The following is a 20,263-nucleotide window of genomic DNA, read 5'->3' as shown; positions in this document are numbered from 1 at the left end:
AGTGGGTAGTTAGTGGTGTGTGCATAGTTTAGTGTAGGGTTAGGTATTAGATTTTAGGTGTATGTGTGTGGATTTCTGTTTGTTTGGTGTGCTTGTGTTGTGTGTATGTGTTTTGATCTGACAGTTCGAGATTGTAAGCTTTCGCTTAAATTAGGCTGATCAATCAGCGTTCGCTATAATATAGACCCTATAGATTCTTCCTCTGGGGATCCATACCCTAAGGGAGAAGAGAGTTGTGAATTACAAGAGAGGGAATCATCTGAGGAATCTGAACAGATGTCCTCTTCCCTAGTAACTGTCTTTGCAGGTTGAGGCCTAGGACTAAACTAAACAAAAACAGGTGCACAAGTTTAGAAAGACAGTGTCTTGGCTTTTGGTGCTTCCTGTAAGTCAGAAAGTATAGATTCTTGTACTGCTTGTAAGAAGTGATGTAGGTGACAAATCACTGTTTCTAGACTTGCAGGAAAGTGCTCATTGGTAGTGGAGAGTAATATGACAGACTCTGGAGATATGGGCTTAAGTAGACATTTGCATGTCAGCATTGACCCCCCCCCCCAAAAAAAAATGTATGATTTTCCAGAAAACCGAAAAGAGGGCTTTCAAGCATCAACTGATGTGACAAGAACATACCTGTTATTACCAGACTGAGAACAGCAACGGATTCTTCAGTTTTTTTTCCCTCAGCTTACAAAATGTTGGACAGGTTTCTTTGCTTTTCCACAAAATGCAAAACTTCCACTCTGGTGAGTTCTCAGTGTCTTTCAGTGAAATTTGAGCAGAATCTCTTGTATCATTTGCAGTATTGTTAATCCAGAAGGATATGCTGAAAGCAGTGAAGTAGAAAGCCTAAATGCTCCATTCTGGCCAAAACAACAGCTTTCCAATTTCTCTCAATATTCTTCGGTTTATCTTCACCTACTCTTCATAGCAGAAGGTGAACTTCTACACACTGTCTTGACAACATTGCCCACAGGGATGTTTTGATTCCTGATAGCTCAGATTTCCGCACAAATGTTTATACAATTTTGAATGAGTTCAGAAATTTAGCATCTGCAAAATTGTCCATCAAAGCAGTAGTAGTTCTCTAAGGCGGCATCAATCTCACTCTTTTCAGCTGTCACCCTTACATAGTGAGGGCTCAGTTTTGCACCTTTCCTCTATTTTGATAGATGAAAAGGGACTGAAGAGAGGTGCACCATACCTAGCAAGAAGCTGTAAGCACCGCCCATCTCTGTTGATCAGAAGCATGCTTAAAACTTGACTTAATCCACAAAGTATCTCCTCATATCACTTGAATGCTGCTTAGAGGTACTACACAGGAGAGCACTCTTTCCAGATTTTCACATCAAGTAAGGCTTGGTGCCCCACAGTGAGAAAAGTGCACCTTGTCTCTGCATCAAAATCAATACTTCATTCCTTAGGCTTCAGAGTTGCTTTTGGTGTTGTGTGACCTGACATTATGATGGGAGGAATGAACCCTTAGGCAATATGGTCTGACAACACTGGCTCCAGTGCAGGGATGGTCAATTTCCCGTGCCTGTTTTGGTGGACATGTCCTTGACTACCTGACAGCTTGTCACTTATGATCTTAAATTCAACCCCACAATCAACTTTCCATGAACCATCCCATTCTGGATGTGGCGGTGGTATGGCTCTGCCTTCGTTATTTGAGCAATCAGTGGATCTATAGCCCACTTTACGTCAGATTAAGATAAGTTCTTTTCTCCCTTCCGTGCACAGCTGGATGACCCTTTTTTAGGAGAAAACTTGACATTTAGGCTACATTAGATTTCATAAGTAGTAGTTAACTTCATTTTATCTGCAACCTGTGGGACAGTGACCCCAGCTACTCAAACTCCTGGGAGGCCCTCATGGGAGGATATTCCTGAGCACCGCAGAGCCGAAGGATGCTCTCCCTCTGGAGATTAAATCCAACTTATAATAAGAAATGAAGGTATGTGACTTTGCCCAAGATGCTGCCGCACAAATGTCATCCAATGATACCCTAGACCAGAAGGCAGCAGACGTTGCCATCAATCTGGTAGAATGAGCTTTAACAGGACCAGGTGGAGACAAGCCTTTGTCTTTGTAAATTTGCAAAATACATAGTGTAATCCATCTGGCTAAGGAAACTTTGGAGATGACCTTACCCAAAAAGGGCTTAGAAAAGGACACAACTGGTCAGACTTACAGAAGGGCTTTGTTCTGTGTAGATAAAAATGAAGTTGTCTATGAACATCTAGCAAATGCAGTTTATATTCAAGCCTTGTTCTGAAAATTTGGGAAGAAAATGGGCAGGTTAATTTTTGATTAATGTTTGATTCAGAGGCCACTTTTGGTAAGAAGGGTTTGTACGGAGAGAAGCCCTGTCCTTGTGGAAGATCAAGTAAGGGGGCATGGCAGACAAGACTTGAAGCTCGGAAACCCTCCTAGCCGTCGTAATGGCCACTAGGAAGGCAGTTTTCCAGGAGAAGAACTTCAAATCAGCTGATGCTTCAGGTTCAGAGGGGAGCAACTAAAACCTAGAGAACCAAGGTAAGGTCCCAAGGAGGAACAAGGTTCTTAACCGGAGGATGTAAAAGAAAAGCACCTTTAAGAAAAGCCTTGCACAATCTAGAAGAGTCTAAGGCATTCCTGTTCTCACCAACATGGAAATTTGAAATAGCTGCCAGTTGCACATTCACAGTGGACGAACTGGCCCCTTGCTGAAAAATGCTGACTAAGAAATCCAGTACTGCAGAAACAGGGGCTGTAAAATGATCCAGCTTTCTCTGAGAAGCCCAAATAGAAAATAGTTTCCATTTACTGCTGTAAATCTTCCTAGTGGAAGATTTATGAGTCACCACTAGAATAGTTTTCACTGAACACGAAAGATCGGGAGTCCTGGCAATCAAGGGAACTGCAGCAACCAAGTTGTCAGCTTGAGGCTGTCCAGGTTGGGTGGACAGGTGCCTGAGGGATGAGAAATGAGATCCAGGCAGGGATCCAGAATCCAAAGAGGGGCTAGAACATGAGACCAGAGTAAGGGGAACCAGACTTGACAAGGTCAGAATGGGGCAATGAGGATCACCTTGCACCCCCAGTTGGCAAGCCTTCTGAAGAAACTTCAGAATGAGTGGTAATGGGGGCTAAGCATACAGACGCCCAGGAGGCCAAGCATGGACTAGAGCATCTCTGGGGGAAGTCCCCTGGTGAGGGAATCAGAGAGAAGAACTTGTTGCACTTTGCGTTGGAAGGAGATGCAAAGAGATCGCAGCAAGGCTACCCCCACGCAAGGAAGATCTCCTCCACAATCGACTGTTTCAGAGACCACTCATGTGGCATTAGAACAGCCCGACTCAATTTGTCCGCTAAACTGTTGGAGCATCCCTGGATGTGCATTGCAATCAGAAACCAGCTTGTGGAGATCGCCCACTCCCAAACTGTCATGGCCTCGCGACACAGAGGGTAAGATCTGGTTCCTCCTTGTTTGTTGATGTACCAGACAACCGACATACTGTCTGACTGAATTGCAATAGTCCCCGGAGGAAGACCAATGTCAAAGGCCTGCAATGCTAAAAGCACTGCTCTCATCTCCAGAACATTGATGTGCAATCTGGTCTCGCTCTGGGACCACGTGCCTTGGACTGTCCTCCCCAGATAATACCCCTCTCCCACCCAAGCTGGAAGGCGTCCGTGGTCACTGTGGCTTGGGCTGTGGATGGAACAAATGGGCATCCCGCTACAATCTCCGGAGACTGGACCCACCAGAGAAGTGACGCCCTACAGGCTTTGCTGATGTGAACTGGATATTGCATGGGGAGATCCAGTCAAGTCCACTGTAGAACACGCATGTGAAGAAGTGCACACGGAAGGATAGAAGTTGCTGCCGCCACAGAGCCCAGGGCTCTGAGAATGTCCGCTGCCTTCGGTATCCTGGGGCCAAGAATTAGTGATACATGAGCTCTTAAGACTCTGGACCTTGTCTGGAGTTAGGAAGACTTTCAATTGAAGGGTGTCCAGCCATGCTCTGATAAAGTCCAAGATCTGTACCGGATTCAAGAGTGACTTGGGGACGCTGACCGTAATCCCTAACAGGTCTGCAAGATGTAGGAAGAAGTCCCTGGCTTGGCAAAGACAACGCTTGGTGGAAGCAGCGAGGGGCCAATCGTCTAGGTAAGGGAATACCTGAATCCCCTGAAGCCTCAGTTGAGCCGCTACGACTGCCGTTACCTTGTTAAACACCCTGGAGGCTGTGATGAGATCGAAGGGTAGGGCTCTGAACTGGAAATTACTGGATCTCAGCCAGAAGTGAAGGAATCTCCTGGAGCTTCTGTGAATCTTGATATGGTAGTGAGCGTCCTGGAGATCTATCGAGCACATCCAGTCGCATTCTCGAAGGTAAGGTAGAATGGACTGTAGGGTGATCATCCGAAATTTCTGTTTGGCGACAGCCAGGTTTAAGGTTGACAGGTCCAAAATGGGTGTGAGGTCCCCCTTCTTTTTTGGCACTAAAAAGAACCTGGAGTAAATGCCTGACCCGGACTGATCGGGAAACCTCTAGCGCTGTCATCTCCCTTTGAGCGGGTGGAACATTTGGGAGTCATTTTGGTTGGATAGGAGGGGCAACGAACGGGATGGTGTAACCTCTGGATATTATTTGAAGCACCCAACGATCTTCAGTTATGGACTCCCATGCCGTTGGGTGTAATGATAATCTCCCCCCGACTGCCTCCAGTCGGGCAACCCCTCAGGGCTGCTGTGCGGGTCTGAGAAGAGCTCCCTAGACCCAAAGCTCCTCGGAACCCCTCTGCCAAAGAGGGACGAGTTGCCTTGAGAGTCCCAGGAAAACTGCAATTTCCGGAACCACATCTTCTTCTGCCCTCTCAGATTCCTGGAAAAGGATCTTTGAGGACTGGAGAAGCGGATTACGACAGCAGACAAAGTCTTCCCGTCTTTTACACTCTGGACAACGGTGTCACATACGGTCTTTCCAAAGAGGGAAGAACCATCGAAGGGAGCATTTGTAAAAGATGCCTTGAAAGGGTATGCAAACTGACACAGTCTGAGCCAAGCATGTTGCCTCATAGCTACGCCGGTCCCAGTCACCCTAGCTGCTCCTTCCGTAGCATGAGAAAGGAGTCGCATGGGCGTGTTTGACACTGATGTGAGAGTAGACATCTTCGTGGAGAACAGACACTTGTCCTCCTGCGACAAGGACTCTGGGGGTGACTCAGCTAACTCAGTGACCAGGCCTCACTGCAGTTATATAATGTGTGCCAAGTAGTTCAGTGCTCGGATGGAAAACGTCACTGAATACACTCGCTCCCAAATTGATTCACCGTCCTGGACTCCTTATCTGGAGGGTGGACTGAGGAACTCTCTTGAGTCAGTTCCCTCCTGGTGGCTGCTGCAACCACCATAGCATCCACAGGGGATCCCTTATACCATGCCTGTCTGACAGAGGGGGGAGAGAGAATCTTGTCCGGGCGCTTAGGTATTGGCACTATGGTGTCAGGCTCCTTCCATGCCCATGTAGTGATAAGATCCACTGAAGGATCCACTGGCGGGGACACCCAGGATGTAGATGGGACCGTGCCAAAAGCCTCCAGGAACACTGATTCATCCGTAGAAGGTTTTGGAGCTGACCAACCTTTCCTCTGGCAGAGAATCTTCCAGGATGTCTCCAAAGGAGATGACATCCTCTGGAGGTTACCTGGGGGAAACTTCTCCCTCATCTAAATCATCTAAATGTCTTCTGTCACTCAGGGGAGTCCAGGTGCTTCCTTTTGCACGTGTGCTTACGAGGACCTTCTTCAGTGGGACTCTGAAGCGGGCTCGTGAGCCACGGGGGGGGGGGGGTTCCTCCAAGGGAGCCGCCTGGGGCTCCTCTAGCACGGGCTGTCCCTGAGACAAGCTGAAGGGAGTAGTAACCAAATCCGAGGAGGTCTGGGCGGAATCCAAGGAAATAGGCTGGGGTCTCGATCCTTGGGAGAGAACCCACTCCACCACACTGAACGCCAATGGAGAGCACACCTCCTTAGAGTCCAACAAGGAGGAAGCCCTCCCCAGGTCCGCAGTGGGGATCGGGGCCAAGGCTGGGGTAGCCAGAGCTCCAAAGGAATGGCTCGGGTCCAACAAGATCAGAGCCGAAGACACCTCCATCCCCTCGGGTCCAACTCCCTGTTCTCAGCCCTGACAGCTGCTCGAATCCGAGCTGGTTGGATCCAAGAAACTCAAAGTAATCACCGCAGTCGAGGTTGGAGGAACCATCGGCAATCAAATTCCCAGCTCCGAATATCCTTGGATCCATATACCCCGAAAATGCACGCCGGATTGGGGAAGGAGAAATCGGATGAAAGAATGGCATGGAGGTCCCCCCTCCAGAGGGAGAGGGGTCTGGTAAGACTCCCATCTGGATTTCGGTCCAAATGAATCTCATCATCCTGTCCATATCCATTTTAGAAAGACTCAGAGTTGAGCGCGAGGAAGAGACCAACTCGGATCTGGCTGGTCACTGGGAGAATCTGGAGGAAGGCCTTGGCTCCGTAGTCTCCGGTGAAAATCTGGGGGAGTGGAGCCGAGGAGAAACAGGTCTCGAGACCTTAGAAGGCGGTCTACGGAAGGACTCCCGATCTGGAGACCGTTTGTGGGGCCTATCCCCTTTCTTCTCTCTGTCTTTCCATCTGTCTGCATCCTTGTGTTTTTGGTCTCTCCCCTTTCACACCCCCTTCAGCAGGTCAAGTGGGAGGATGAGTCCCAGCCTGGGGGGGGTTGTAGAAGCCGAGGCAGAGGCTGAAGAATCCAAAGTAGATGCTGGTAGAAGGCCTTTTGCTACCAGTTTGGCCCGTCTTTCAGGGCCCTCGGGTTAAATCCAGCACACACTGCATTGGGCGGACAAGTGAGCTATGCCCAGACAAACAACACACAGAGTGAGACCATCCGCTGGTGAAAGCTTATGGTCACACACTGCATTTTTTAAATGTAGATGTTGGCTGTTCAGACATTTCACCACAATAGCAGCCACACCTAGAAAAACCCCAACACACTACTGGGAAGGGAAGGGCCTACAAAAAAACTACCTCACCAAAACTATAATTTTTTTTTTTTTTTTTTGCAACAACCGACGAATAAGCATTAGGAGCGGAAAAGGGAACTAACTGAGAAACTCTCAACACGAACCTCCCCCCCCAAAAAAGCACTTACAATAAACCCTAAGGCTCAGAGCTACGGAGATCACGATGCTGATGGACAAAGCAGCAAACATCTGGGGGAAGGCAGGAGATGATGTGTTATGGGTAAGGGGGAGAAGCTTGGAGCAGATGCTTGTAAAGTTGCCGGCTCGGATCCAAATACCCACAGGCTGCAGATAAAATGAAGTTAACAACTTCAGATGCATCCATTTTCTTTTCCGGTGGCCCACAGGAAGGTAGGTGCCCTCTGCACCAGAAGTGAGGTCTATCAACAGTAAACTAGAGGAATTTCCAAGGCTGACCTCGAAGACTGCAACTGTGTTTAACATAACCACCCAAGCCACCATGTGACAGCAGCACAAGACTGTGGAGGATCACCATCTGGAACTACCTATACTGAATGTGCTGGATGAAGTCAGTGATCCAGAAACAATGCCTGACCCATCATATGAGACACCTACTGTAAGGACCATTGCTGGCTGTGAGGGTGGAAGGGTATTCAACTGCTCTAGCACACTGTTGGGACCATCAGGAAATTGTGTCTTTATGCATGGCAGCAAGGTAATCCTGGTATCCAGGTAATGTATGTATTTACACCACTTTTTTTTCAGGAACCACTGTAGTTTTGCATGTGCAGGCATGCCAATGGTACTTATCAAAATGCATGCTACCATTTACTTTAAATACCAGCGATCTTCCCTGGCCATAATCTCCTCTTTCTGGATGAAACTGCTGAAGTGGTTACCTTCAGGGTAAGATGGTTCTACACTGGGAGGTGTCCAGACATGCTCCCAGGAAAATCACTTTGAGGGAAATCAGGGAGGAGTTCTCCCTTTTGAGAGTGAGTACAAAGTTTTCATTGCACTTCTAGGTGCAATTCAGAGCAACCAAAACACCCTGAAAAGACTGCTACAACAAGGCAGCAATCCAGTAAAAATAACTTTAAATGTCCTTTGTTCTGCAAAAGGCTAGTGCTGGAGTGTTCTGGGTGCAGTGGACAAAGCAAAGGACGAGGCAATAAAACTACAGTTGTGTAAGATCTTACTGTGATGTCATACCTACCATTATAGCAGTACTCCTTACAACTGGGATAACCTGCAGAGGATAGTCATACATCTGGCCAGAACACCAAAATGTTGCGTGTTTCATGGCCTGTAATTAGGGAGAACATCATACATCTGAAGCATTGGTCATAAGTTACATACTCAGAAATGATGTTCCCAAGAAGAACAGGAGCTGCTAATGTTGGACAAGAAAGACTATACATGTACATCCAAAAATGGAAAATATCAGCCCTCGGCCAGAGGGAGAAAAAAAAAAAACAGGGAGAAGGAGGGAAGGATGGAATACTGCAAAAGTGGTAAGTAGGACATCTACTGTTATGGTAAGCTCTAACAGCTGTACCACTGTCTTTCCTTAATCACTGTTGCAGTATTCCTTACAAGTAGAGTACTAGTGCAAATGTAAAGAATGGAAAGAGGAATTACAAACTGTGGAAGCCTCCAAAAATCCACAGAGGACGAACCTAGCAAAACCTGTTCTGGTCCTTGAAATCACACCCAAATTGTAGTGTCTAGTAAGAGTATGCATAGATCATCATGTACATGCAGCTTTCAAAATGAATCTAGCATTGAGAAAAAAAAAAGCTCCAGAAGAGGCAACCAGCCCAGTGGAACGAGCACAAACAGAAAGTAGGAAACTATCTGCCATAAAATGAACAAAAGGAAATGGCCCAAGAAATCCAAGAAGCAATGGTTTGCTTAGAAACTACCAAACCCAATTTCTAGTCCTGAAAAAAATCCCAAAAAGTTCCTTCCTTTTCCTAATATCGGTAGTCGCATATAAATACCAAAGCTGTTTGTACAAATCCAAAGAATGGAGAATCCTCACACTACTGTTGAGAAGAAAAAAAGGAAAATGGATGGGTCTGATTCAAAATATATCACAGACTACTTTAGGCATAAATAAAGCAGTGGGTTTTAAGATGCAACTTGTCTCTATGGGAAAAAATAGGAACCGCCATAAAGGCCTGAAATTCAGAGACACTTTTGGAAGTCAAAGCCGCCAAGACAGTTTTCCAGATACAGAGGAATGGGTTTTCTTAGATTCCCAACATAAAGGGCACCTTTGATGAAGTGTATAACCTCAAACCTAGAGCAAATTGGTAGATCCAGAGGCAGACAAGCAGAAAAGGCTGACAGATGAGCTTTAACAGAAAAGTAGGCCAGACCACAAGTGAGCAACTCACATGAATAGAGTAGGAATACTCACTAAAAGACTATCCTGCTCATTGTCGTGACACCAAGAATAAAATATTTTCCACTTCACAACATACAATGGTCTGTCTGGTCTCCTGTAAAGCCTGTAGCACATCCTCGGAAAACTGGTGCCTAAAAGAATAACAACCCTACACCCCAGAGAGTCAATTGTAGGGTGAGAGGATGAGGATGAATTACAGAGCTCTTGTCCTGTAACAGCAGAGCCATCCTGTGGGGTAACTTGTGATGATCATTCCTGGCAAGGTGAAAAAGAAGGGGGAACCAATGGGGTCTGAGCCAAAAGGCATCCACCAACAAAATCTCACATATCTTTTGTAGGACCCTTGGCAACAGAGGAAGATGAAGAAATGCATAAAGGAACATCCCTTTCCAAGAAAAATACATGGTGTCCAACTTCCATTTCAGAGGAAATGATACTTGAACAGAACCTGAGGAGTTGTCTTTTGGAGGGGAAGCAAAGAGACCTACTTGAAGAGCACCCCACTGATGTAAAGTAACCAGGAAAGCCTCTCTGTGAAACATCCACTTGTGAGGAATTGCCTGGATGTGCTCAGATTGTCTGCCACAACATGGTGTTCTGAGGGACTACAGACTGCCTGAAGAATCAACTAATGGTGGATAGCAAAGTCCCATTGTATGAGGGCTAGTTTACAAAGTAAGACTTTGCTGAGCCATATGACAACGCTGTTTGTCTGTGGAAACTCTTGAGTTAACACACACAGTCCAAAGATAATGCATAGCCAGAAGAGACAGGATAGGAACTTTCACTTCCTTGACATTGATGTGCTCTCACCTCCTGTGAGGATGAAATCTACTGAACCCTGTGATTGGAACAAGCCCCTCAGGCCATGTCTGAAGCATCTATGAACAGCTTCAATGTGTATGGTACCTGAAACAGATCATCTGGATTTTGAAATATTTGTGTAATCCACCATAGAAATTCCTTTCTTAAGGAAAACAAGACATGAATGGGAAAGTACAGAGGGTGACAATATTGTAGCCAAAACTGACTTCAGACACTACTGGAAGTTCCTCATATGAAGTCTGGCAGGAGGAACCATTAGAATAGTGCATGCAATGAACCCCAGATCTCTTAGAAACTCTCTTGCAGAGGTCTCTTGCAAGGAAGAAGGTACAAAGAAAGCTGTCAAAGACAGGATACCTTGGAAAGAGAAAGAAAAGCAATCTTAGTAAGGGCTTGAATCCTGCACACTAAGAAAACCTGGTTCAAAAAAATAAGTCAGGATAGGCTTCTTTACATGGACAGTAAAGCTCACTCTGCAAGGACGCAACATTGTAAATTCTATGCCCTACAAAAGAACCTGCAGAGAAAGGGCCTGAATAAGAAAGTTGACCAGAATGGGAAAAATCTTAATACCAATGGAGTCTGCAAAATGCTGTGACTAGGGCTATACATAAGGTTAAAATCCTTGGCACTACAGAAAGACTAAAGCAAAAAGAGAACTGATAATGTGAGAAAAATACAGAGAAAGTACAGTTGTGTACACACCATAAATGTAGATGTTTGAGTGTATTCACTGTCGCAGTCATCACACTTGGGTTATCTGGCTGCAGGTAGCCCTCAGTCGGCCCAAATACCAGAGACTTAGTATTTCTGCGACGGTTGCTGTCACTTCAGTACTGACGTAAGGTGTACAAAAACAGGCAGCCAATGCCATTACATCAGATTTTCTTGTCCAAAATGTCAGGAGCCCCCCAAATAGGGAGCTAAGTTATGGTGGGAAAACACCACCAGTAAAAAGTAAAAACCAACAGCCGTGTAAGGGGTGAGTAATAGACAGAGAGGAGAGAGAAAGAGAGACAAGGGGGCAGGAGGGTGGGAAACCAGGACTGCAACAGTGAATACACTCGAACATCTACATTTATGGTAAGTGCACACAACTGTACTAGGTTCTTCGTGTTTCACTGTTGCAGTCATCACACTTGGGTTGATTCCCAAAGCTGAAGAATGGGTGGAGGCAGTGAAGAAGAGTTGGGCTGGCTAGTATGCCCTGCAGGACTACTGTTGCAAAACCCGCCCTGGATTTGGAAAAGATAGGTAGGTGGTAATGTTTGGTGAAGGTGTGAACAGAATTCCAGGTAGAAGCTTCCAGAATGTCCCTGGTAGGCACTCCCCTGAGGAATGCTGTAGAGGTAGAAGTTGCCCTAGTGGAATGCGTTCTGACCCCCTGAGTGGTTGGTTTCCCATGGTGTTTGTAGCAGAAATGGCTACAGTGTGCTATCCATTTGGAAATTAATTGTTTTGAAATGGCCTTGCCCTCTGCCCCTGCTGCAAAAAGTACAGTTTTGTACCTACCATAAATGTAGAGGTTCGAGTGCTAATACAGCTGCAGTAATCATATATGGGTTCTCTGCCGTCAGGCGGTCCCTCGGTCGGCCGAATTCCAAAGTCTTGGTCCGGCGTCGGTTGTTGTCGCTTTCTTTCCTGACGTCAGTGCGACAGGGGTATACAAGACACAGCCGATGCCATATTCTTCAGTCTTTTCTTGCCCCAGATGTCAGGTGCCCCCAGAAGGAAGGCAATACATAAATCATATATAAAAATATATTCAAGCAATGCAATGTAATCAAAAAACAGTAGTTGCAAGCAAATCCACCATAGGAGGATAACCCAATTAGGTTGTAAGAGGAGGTGTTAGCCACTAGTCCTTTACCAAGAGGGGAAGGAGGGAGGGAAACCTGTACTGCAGCTGTATTAGCACTCGAACATCTACATTTATGGTAGGTACAAAAAGTACAGTTTTGTACCTACCATAAATGTAGATGTCTGAGAGGTATGCATCTGCAGTCCTGACAAATGGGTTGTCCTGGCCTCAGGCAGCCCTTCGGTCGGCCGGATTCCAAAGTCTGGGTCTGGCCTCGGCTGGTGTCGCACTTCACCCGACGTCATAGCTGCAGTTCTTCGGGTATAAAGGCATCAGCCGACGCCATTTTCCTCAGTGTTTCTTGCCCCAGATGCCAGATGCCCTCTAGGAAGGCTAAATTTGGATAAATGCAAATGTTTCCAAACAACAGAGAGCAAATAGAAATAAACATGTATATACATATATACAAACAAATACACCATAATAGATTCCCCAGCTAGCTACAAGATGGGCAAATACCCTAGGAGTACCACAGAGGGGAAGGAGGGTGGGTAATCCTGACTGCAGATGCATACCTCTCAGACATCTACATTTATGGTAGGTACAAAACTGTACTATGTCCTTCAAGGATGCATCTGCAGTCCTAACAAATGGGTAGAATACCATAGCCAAACTGGCGGAGGAGGTCCTAACATGATTATGGTGTAGCTAAGATCCCTTGCAAAACAGCAGTGGCAAAACCTGCTCGGGATCTGGAGTATAAGGGTAGATTATAATGCTTGGCAAATGTATGCACGGAGCTCCAAGTAGCAGCCTCTAAAATGTCTTTTGTAGCCACTGCTCGTAAAAAAGCTGTAGTTGTGGCTGTAGCCCTTGTGGAGTGAGGTCTGATATTTTCTGGAGTTGCCTTTCCATGATAAGAATAACAAAATCTAATGCAATTTCCTATCTATTTTGAGATTGTCTGTTTTGAAATTGCTTTTCATTCCATTCCTGTGGCATATGCTACCAGAAGCTGGTCAGTTTTTCTATTGTTCTTGGTTCTGTCCAGGTAGTAGCGCAATTGTCTATGCACATCCAAGGTATGCAGCAGTCTTTCTCCCCTGTTCTGTGGGTTGGGGAAGAATGTAGGTAGGTGGATTGCTTGGTTTAAAGATACCCTGGAGACCACCTTTGGCATAAAGGTAGGATTAGTTCTCATGGACACTCTATCCTGATGGAAGATAAGGAAGGGTTGTACTGCCATTAATGCCTGTAATTCAGAAACCCTTCTTGCTGAAGTGATTGCAAGCAGGAAAGCTGTTTTCCATGATAAGTACTGTAATTCTGCTGTTGCTGCTGGTTCAAAAGGGGGAAGTGTCAACTTTTCTAGCACAAAGTTCAAGTCCCATGTAGGCAATGGTGGCTTCCTTGGTGGTTTTACATTTTTTATTCCTCTTAGAAACTGCCTGAGTAGAGGATGAGAGAAGACTGGAGGATCCATGTTATATTCTGCTGAAATAGCTGACGCATGAATCTTAATGGAAGAGTAAGACAGGCCATTGTGAAAAAGCTCTGCTAAATACTCCAGGATGTTAGCTATGTTTACCAGTGCCACATTTTGCCCTTTTGCTGCACTCCAAAAGAGAAATCTTTTCCATTTTGCTGAGTAAGTTTTTCTTGTTGAAGGTCTGCGAGCTTCCAAGATAATGTCTTTAACCCTTTGAGATAAATCTGGGTTATTTTGTCTTATGCAATGCTCCAAGCAGCTAGCTGCAGTGTTTTCAGGTTCGGATGCAGGGTTTTGAAGTTGTTTTGTGTTAGCAGTAAAGGAACCAGAGGTAGAGGCCATGGTAGTTCCCGAGACATACTCCTCAGTAGTGGGCACCAGTGCTGCCTCGGCCAGTCTGGAGCTATCAGGATGATCCTTGGGTAGTCTTCTTTGATCTTCAATAGCACCCTGTGCATCAAAGGAAGAGGTGGGAATGCATATGCTGTCAGGTTTTCCCAACTGAAAGAAAGGGAGTCCACCTTCCAAGCAAGTGGGTGGTTGTATGGGGATGCGAATAAGTCTATTTCTGGTAGCCCCCATTTCCTTGTGATGGATTTGAAGATGTCTGGATGCAGCATCCATTCGTGGGCATCCGTGGTAGTCCTGCTTAAGATGTCTGCTAGTATGTTTTCTTTTCCTGGCACAAATATTGCCTTGAGCTGTATGTTGAGGCTTATGGCCACATTCCAGAGATCCACTGCCATCCGGCATAGAGGATATGAGTGTGTGCCCCCCTGTTTGTTGATATACCACATCACTGTGGTGTTGTCCGTCCTTATCAATAAATGTCCCTGATGGAGAAACGGTCTGAATGCCTGAATTGCCAGTTTTACTGCCAGCATCTCTTTTTGGTTTATGTGTAGGTTTAGCTGGTCTTGAGTCCATAAGCCTTGTATGCACTTGTCCAGCATGTGCGCCCCCCAACCGAGGTCTGAGGCATCTGTGGTAATAGTCTGGCTTGGTTGCGGGCTGTGGAAGGGCAGTCCTTTGTTCAATTGACAGGCCTGAGCCCACCATCGGAATTCTTGTTTCAGGCAAGGAATTATTGGAATTTGGGTTTCTAGGCTGTGCCTGTGCTGAGACCATAAATTCCTGAGGTACCATTGCAACTTCCTCATATGCAGTCTGGCATGTGGGATCAATATTATGCATGATGCCATGTAACCCAGGGCTTGCAGGACTTTCCTTGCTGTAAGCTTGTTCTGCGTTGTTAATGCCATGAAGTAGAGTGGAAGGTGCTTTTGCTTTTCTGCTGTGAGGGATGCCATTTGATTTGATGTGTCCAGTTCTGCACCCAAGAAAGTTATCCTTTGGGATGGCAACAGCCTTGACTTTTTTATATTGACTGGGTATCCCAAGGCTTGCAGTAGATGAATGACCCTTTTCAAGTCTTTTGTTAATTTGTTTTTGTTGTCCGCTTGTAACAGGCAGTCGTCCAGGTAAGGGTAAATTTGAATTCCCTGAAGCCTGCAATGAGCAATTACTGATGCCAGGCATTTCGTGAATACTCTGGGCAGTAGATAAGCCAAAAGGCAATGCTGAGAATTGATAATGCTCTGATCCTGCAAGAAATCTGAGGTATCTTCTGCAAATTGGTCGTATGGGGACGTGCAGGTATGCCTCCTTGAGATCTAGAGTTACCAGCCAAGACTCCTTGCCCAGCATGGGAAGAAGCTGCTGTAGAGTCAGCATTTTGAATTTTGGGACAATGAGGAATGTGTTCAGTGCGGACAGGTCTAGAATAGGTCTCCATTGATTTTCCTTCCTTGGCACCAGGAAAAGTCTGGAGTAAAATCCTTGCCCTTGTTCCATAGGTGGTACCTTTTCTATAGCTCTCATCCTTTAAGTTGTCTATTTGTTCTAGAGCGTTTGTCATTTGATTTGGAGGTAGGTTTGGCATTCCTCTCTTCCTTGGTAGAGTATGGAAGTGAAACCTGTAACCTTTGTCTATTGTCTGTAAAATCCATTTGTCTCCTGTAATGCAATGCCAGTTTACTGAAAATAAGGCTAACTTTCTGCCTAAGGGTGCTTCTAGTTGTTCCCTGGTAGGCGGCTTCAGAGCCAAGTCACTGTGATTGTCCTGTGGAAGTGGTAGTGGCTGGATCTGCAGCAGTATTTCGCTGGTTGTTAGGCTGCCACTGACGTCCTCTGTAGGCACCTCTGTATTGACCTCTGCCTCTCTGTGCTCTGTTGGCGTCTGGAAAGGACCAAGTCTTGGAAGGCCAGTTCCTACTAAACCTTGGAGGCTGGACCTGTAAGAAATCCTTGACTGTCTGGACAGATTTTGCTTTCTCTTCCACCTTCTTCAGCACTTGCTGTGCGGGAGAGCCAAACAAATTGTGTTTATCCATGGGAGCATCTAGGAGCTTTGTTTTTACATGGTCTGGTAAGGACTGCTCTTTTAACCATGCATGCCTTCTGATCACTGTACCAGTCATAGCTGATCTAAAGGAGGCCTCCAGTGCATCATAGCCGCATTTTAAGGAATGATTACTGACCTGCTGTATGTTATGTACCATATCCTGCAGAGACTTTCTGTCTAAAGGTTCAGGTGAGGACAGCTTTTTAGATAACTGATCTAACAAATTCCTGATACTGAATCATGTGGAATTGACAGTTTAAGGCCCTAGCCGAAAGAGTAGCAGAAGTATAAACTTTTTTACCCCATCTCCAAGGCCCTAGATTCCCTTTCAGAGGGGAGTGGGTTTTTGGCAGAGGTAGTTGCTATAGCCTTGGGGCCCTGAGAAATTGTTTCAGGATCTGCAAAAGGAGCCTTATACAAGTGATTATGTGTGTCCGGAACCCTGTAGTATCTGTCGGGCTTAGCAGGGGCCGGAGGGAGTGAATCAGGAGCAGTACAAGCATCATTAAATGCATCATCCACAACTGTAAGTACTGGAGGAATGGCTAAAGGCCTATGCTGTGGCAAATGCAAAAAAGTCCTAAGCCTTTTCCTAGAGTCTGAGAAATCCTGACCCTGCCATTGAAATTGTTCCCTCATAGCATGCAAGGTTTCCCCAAAAGAAAATTCCTCAGGAGGAGAGGCAGAAGGAATGGAATCTTCTGCATCAGAGTCCTCATACGGAGAGTAAGGGCCCTCAGGAGGGTTAGTATTTTCTGATTCATCTGAGTAGTAATCAGAAGAAACTGGCTCAGGGGGTTCTGCTCTAGGCCTCTTCTCTGGAGGGGGCTGAGAGGCCCTATCAGAATGAGACTGGGATCCCCTGATCAAAGAAATGAGATCCTCTGCTAGACTAAGCATTTGAGTACTAGTGCTAGGCCTGTGAGAGGGGGCTTTAGTAGGCACGGCCTTGGAAGATTTAGCTGCTTTAGCCCTGGCAAAGGCCTTAATTGACATGGATGCAGGGGGCCTAGCAGCTCCACGTGCAGGAGTAGATACATCTAGGGGAATAGTATCTGATAAATCCTGAGAAACTGTGGGAGCAGGTGGTATTTCAGTAGCAGATTCAGCCAGGCTGGAAGAGGCCTCGGTAGTAGGAGGCATGCTTTCGGCCGAAGGAAGAACCAGACTCGGTTTCAGCCGAAACCGAGACACTCATGTTGGCTTAACCGCAGTTTCGCGAAACCGCGGACCGCGAAAGTGTCGGTCCTTTTCTTACGCTTTTAGCTAAATGAGAAGTCGGAGTCTCCGACGGCATGATATAAGCAAAAGCGGGCGAAAACTCCTCTGCAAACTCCGACCGACGTCTAAGCGTCCGTCGGTTGAAGGAAGCACAGGCTAAACAAGCTGCTACGTCGTGGTCTGGGCCTAAACAAGGTAGGCAGTACGAGTGGAAGTCTTTATGAGGTATTTGTTTCCCACAAGTTAAACAGTTATTCACTTTTTCTGACATCGGCTGAGGCAAGAAAGAGTCCCCAACGGGGTACTTAGCTTTTTAGAAGTCTTCGGTAGAAGTAATCTCTGGATCTGTCCGACCGGCACTTGCGAACAGCTTCTGCTTCGGGCGCCATGCGGCAAGAAAGACTGAGGAAAATGGCGTCGGCTGATGCCTTTATACCCGAAGAACTGCAGCTATGACGTCGGGTGAAGTGCGACACCAGCCGAGGCCAGACCCAGACTTTGGAATCCGGCCGACCGAAGGGCTGCCTGAGGCCAGGACAACCCATTTGTTAGGACTGCAGATGCATCCTTGAAGGACATCTGTACTATGTTCATCGTGCATACAGTTGCAGTAATCACATATGGGTAGAATCCCAAAGCTACACACAGGGTGGTAGGCACTAGATGGAACTGGGATGAGCCAGAATGCCCTGCAATACAGCAGTAGCAAAGCCTGCTCTAGTTTTGGAATATAAAGGCAGGTGGTAGTGTTTTGTGAAGGTATGCACAGAACTCCAAGTGGCTGCCTCCAAAATATCTTTAGTAGGAACTCCTCTGAGGAAGGCTGTAGAGGTAGCTGTGGCCCTTGTGGAGTGGGATCTGATGCCTGTAGGGACAGATTTCCCATGATAGGAGTAACAAAATCGTATGCAATGGCCTATCCATTTTGAAATTGTCTGTTTGGTAACAGGCTTCCCTTGAGCTCCTACAGCATAGGACACAAAAAGCTGTTCTGATTTCCTGAAAGGCTTTGTTCTGTCCAAATAATAACGTAGCTGCCTATGGATGTCTAAGGAATGTAGCAGCCTTTCCCCTTTGTTTTGAGGATTGGGGTAAAAGGTAGGTAAGTGTATGGCTTGATTCAAAGCTACCCTGGATACCACTTTAGGCATAAATGATGGATTGGTTCGAAGGGAAACCCTGTCCTGATGGAAGATGAGAAAGGGCTGCACAGCCATGAGGGCTTGTAGCTCCGAAACCCTACAAGCTGAGGTAATGGCCAGAAGGAAAGCTGTTTTCCAGGACAAATATTGCAAATCTGTTGAGGCAGCTGGTTCAAAGGGAGGCAATGTTAATTTTTCTAGAATGTAATTAAGATCCCAGGCTGGCACTAGTTGTTTCCTTGGTGGTCTTATATTCTTAGCCCCTCTGAGAAACTGTCTTAAAAGTGGGTGAGAGAATAACGGTGGATCCGTGTTGAATTCTGCAGAAATGGCTGAGGCATGGATTTTTATGGAGGAAAATGAAAGCCCACTGTTCAGCAGTTCAGCTAGATACTGTAATACCTGAGGCAAATTTAGTTTTCTAGGATCCTGGCCTTTTTTCTCATTCCAGGAGCAAAACCGTTTCCATTTTGCGGAGTAGGCCTTTCTAGTTGATGGCCTTCTAGCCTCCAGAATGACGTCCTGCACCTCTTTGGGGAGTAGGATCTGTTGTGGTGTTAAGGAATTTTCCATGCAGCGAGATTGAGTGTTTTCAGCTGACTGTGAAGAGTTTTGTAGCTGTGCTGAGTCAGCAGAAGAGGCATTAGAGGTAGAAACCAGGGAGGAGTATGTGTTAGGCTACTCAGGAGTGGGTACCAGTGCTGTCTTGGCCAGTCTGAAGCAATCAGTATCATCTTCGGTCTGTCTGCTCTTGCTTTCAAGAGCACCTTGGGCAGAAGAGGCAGAGGTGGGAAAGCGTACACTGTCCATGCTGTCCAACTGAATGAAAGGGTGTCCACTCTCCAGGCCTTTGGATGGAAGGTCCTTGAACAAAACTTTTCCAATTGATGATTCCTGTGGGAGGCGAAGAGATCTATGTCTGGCCTTCCCCATGCTTGGATTATCTGTGTAAACACCTGAGGATGCAACTTCCATTCGTATGCGGATCTGTCATATTTCTGCTTAGACTGTCTGCCAGCGTGTTTTCCAAACCTGGCAAGTACTGTGCTTGAAGTTCGATTTGCCATTCCAGAGCCAAGTTCCAAAGTGGCATGGCTAGTCTGCACAGGGGGTATGAATGTGTTCCTCCTTGTTTGTTTATGTACCACATTACTGTGGTGTTGTCTGTTCTTATCAATAATTGTCCTGGATGCAGGAGGTCCTTGAATGCTGTAATTGCATTTATCACTGCTAGCATTTCTTTTTGGTTGATGTGAAGGTGCTTTTCCTTTTGGGACCATTTGCCCTGAATGCACCCGCCTGTCATGTGCGCCCCCTCCAGGCGTAATCTGAGGAGTCTGTTGTGATGACTTGATTTGCTTGAGGCTTGCAGAATGGGAGACCTGTGTTTGTTTGACATGCTTGGGCCCACCATAGAAATTCCTTTTGCAAACATGGAATTATTGGTATTATTGTTTCCAAATTGTGGCTGTGCTGAGACCATAGGTTTTTTAGGTACCATTGAAGTTTTCTCATAAGCAACTTTGCACATGGGATTAAAAGAATGCAAGATGCCATGAAGCCCAGAGCCTGCAGGATTTTCCTTGCAGTAAGCCTGGTACAATTTGCTAGCATTTTGAAGTACTGAGTTAGTTGCCCCTGTTTTTCTGGCGTAAGGTAGGCCATCTGGGTGTTTGTGTCCAAGTTGGCACCCAGGAAAGTTATTTTCTGAGATGGTGCTAGCCTGGATTTCTCTTTGTTGATTGTGTATCCCAGAGAATTCAGTAACCGTATTGCATAAGCCAGATGTTCCAGAAGTTTGTGCTTGCTGTCCGCTTGGATCAGGCAGTCGTCCAAATAAGGGTAAATTTGTATCCCTTGAAGTCTGCAGTAGGCGATTACTGATGCCAGGCATTTCGTGAATACTCTGAGCGCAGTAGATAAGCCAAAGGGCAATGCAGAGAATTGATA

The 20,263-nt window shown here is 46.1% G+C and overlaps 1 protein-coding gene across 1 annotated transcript in view; it reads right to left on the bottom strand.

Moving 5' to 3' along the window:
- The window catches only part of RRP12 (ribosomal RNA processing 12 homolog), a 1,805,151-nt gene that overhangs the window by 491,848 nt on the left and 1,293,040 nt on the right, over positions 1-20,263 (bottom strand). The window lies entirely within an intron of this gene.

The sequence above is a fragment of the Protopterus annectens genome, chromosome 14.part0 (genome assembly GCF_019279795.1).
Source record: "Protopterus annectens isolate FY-2018-M chromosome 14.part0, PAN1.0, whole genome shotgun sequence".
In the NCBI taxonomy this organism is placed as follows: Eukaryota; Metazoa; Chordata; order Ceratodontiformes; family Protopteridae; genus Protopterus; species Protopterus annectens.
This window is presented reverse-complemented; position numbering and strand designations above follow the sequence as displayed.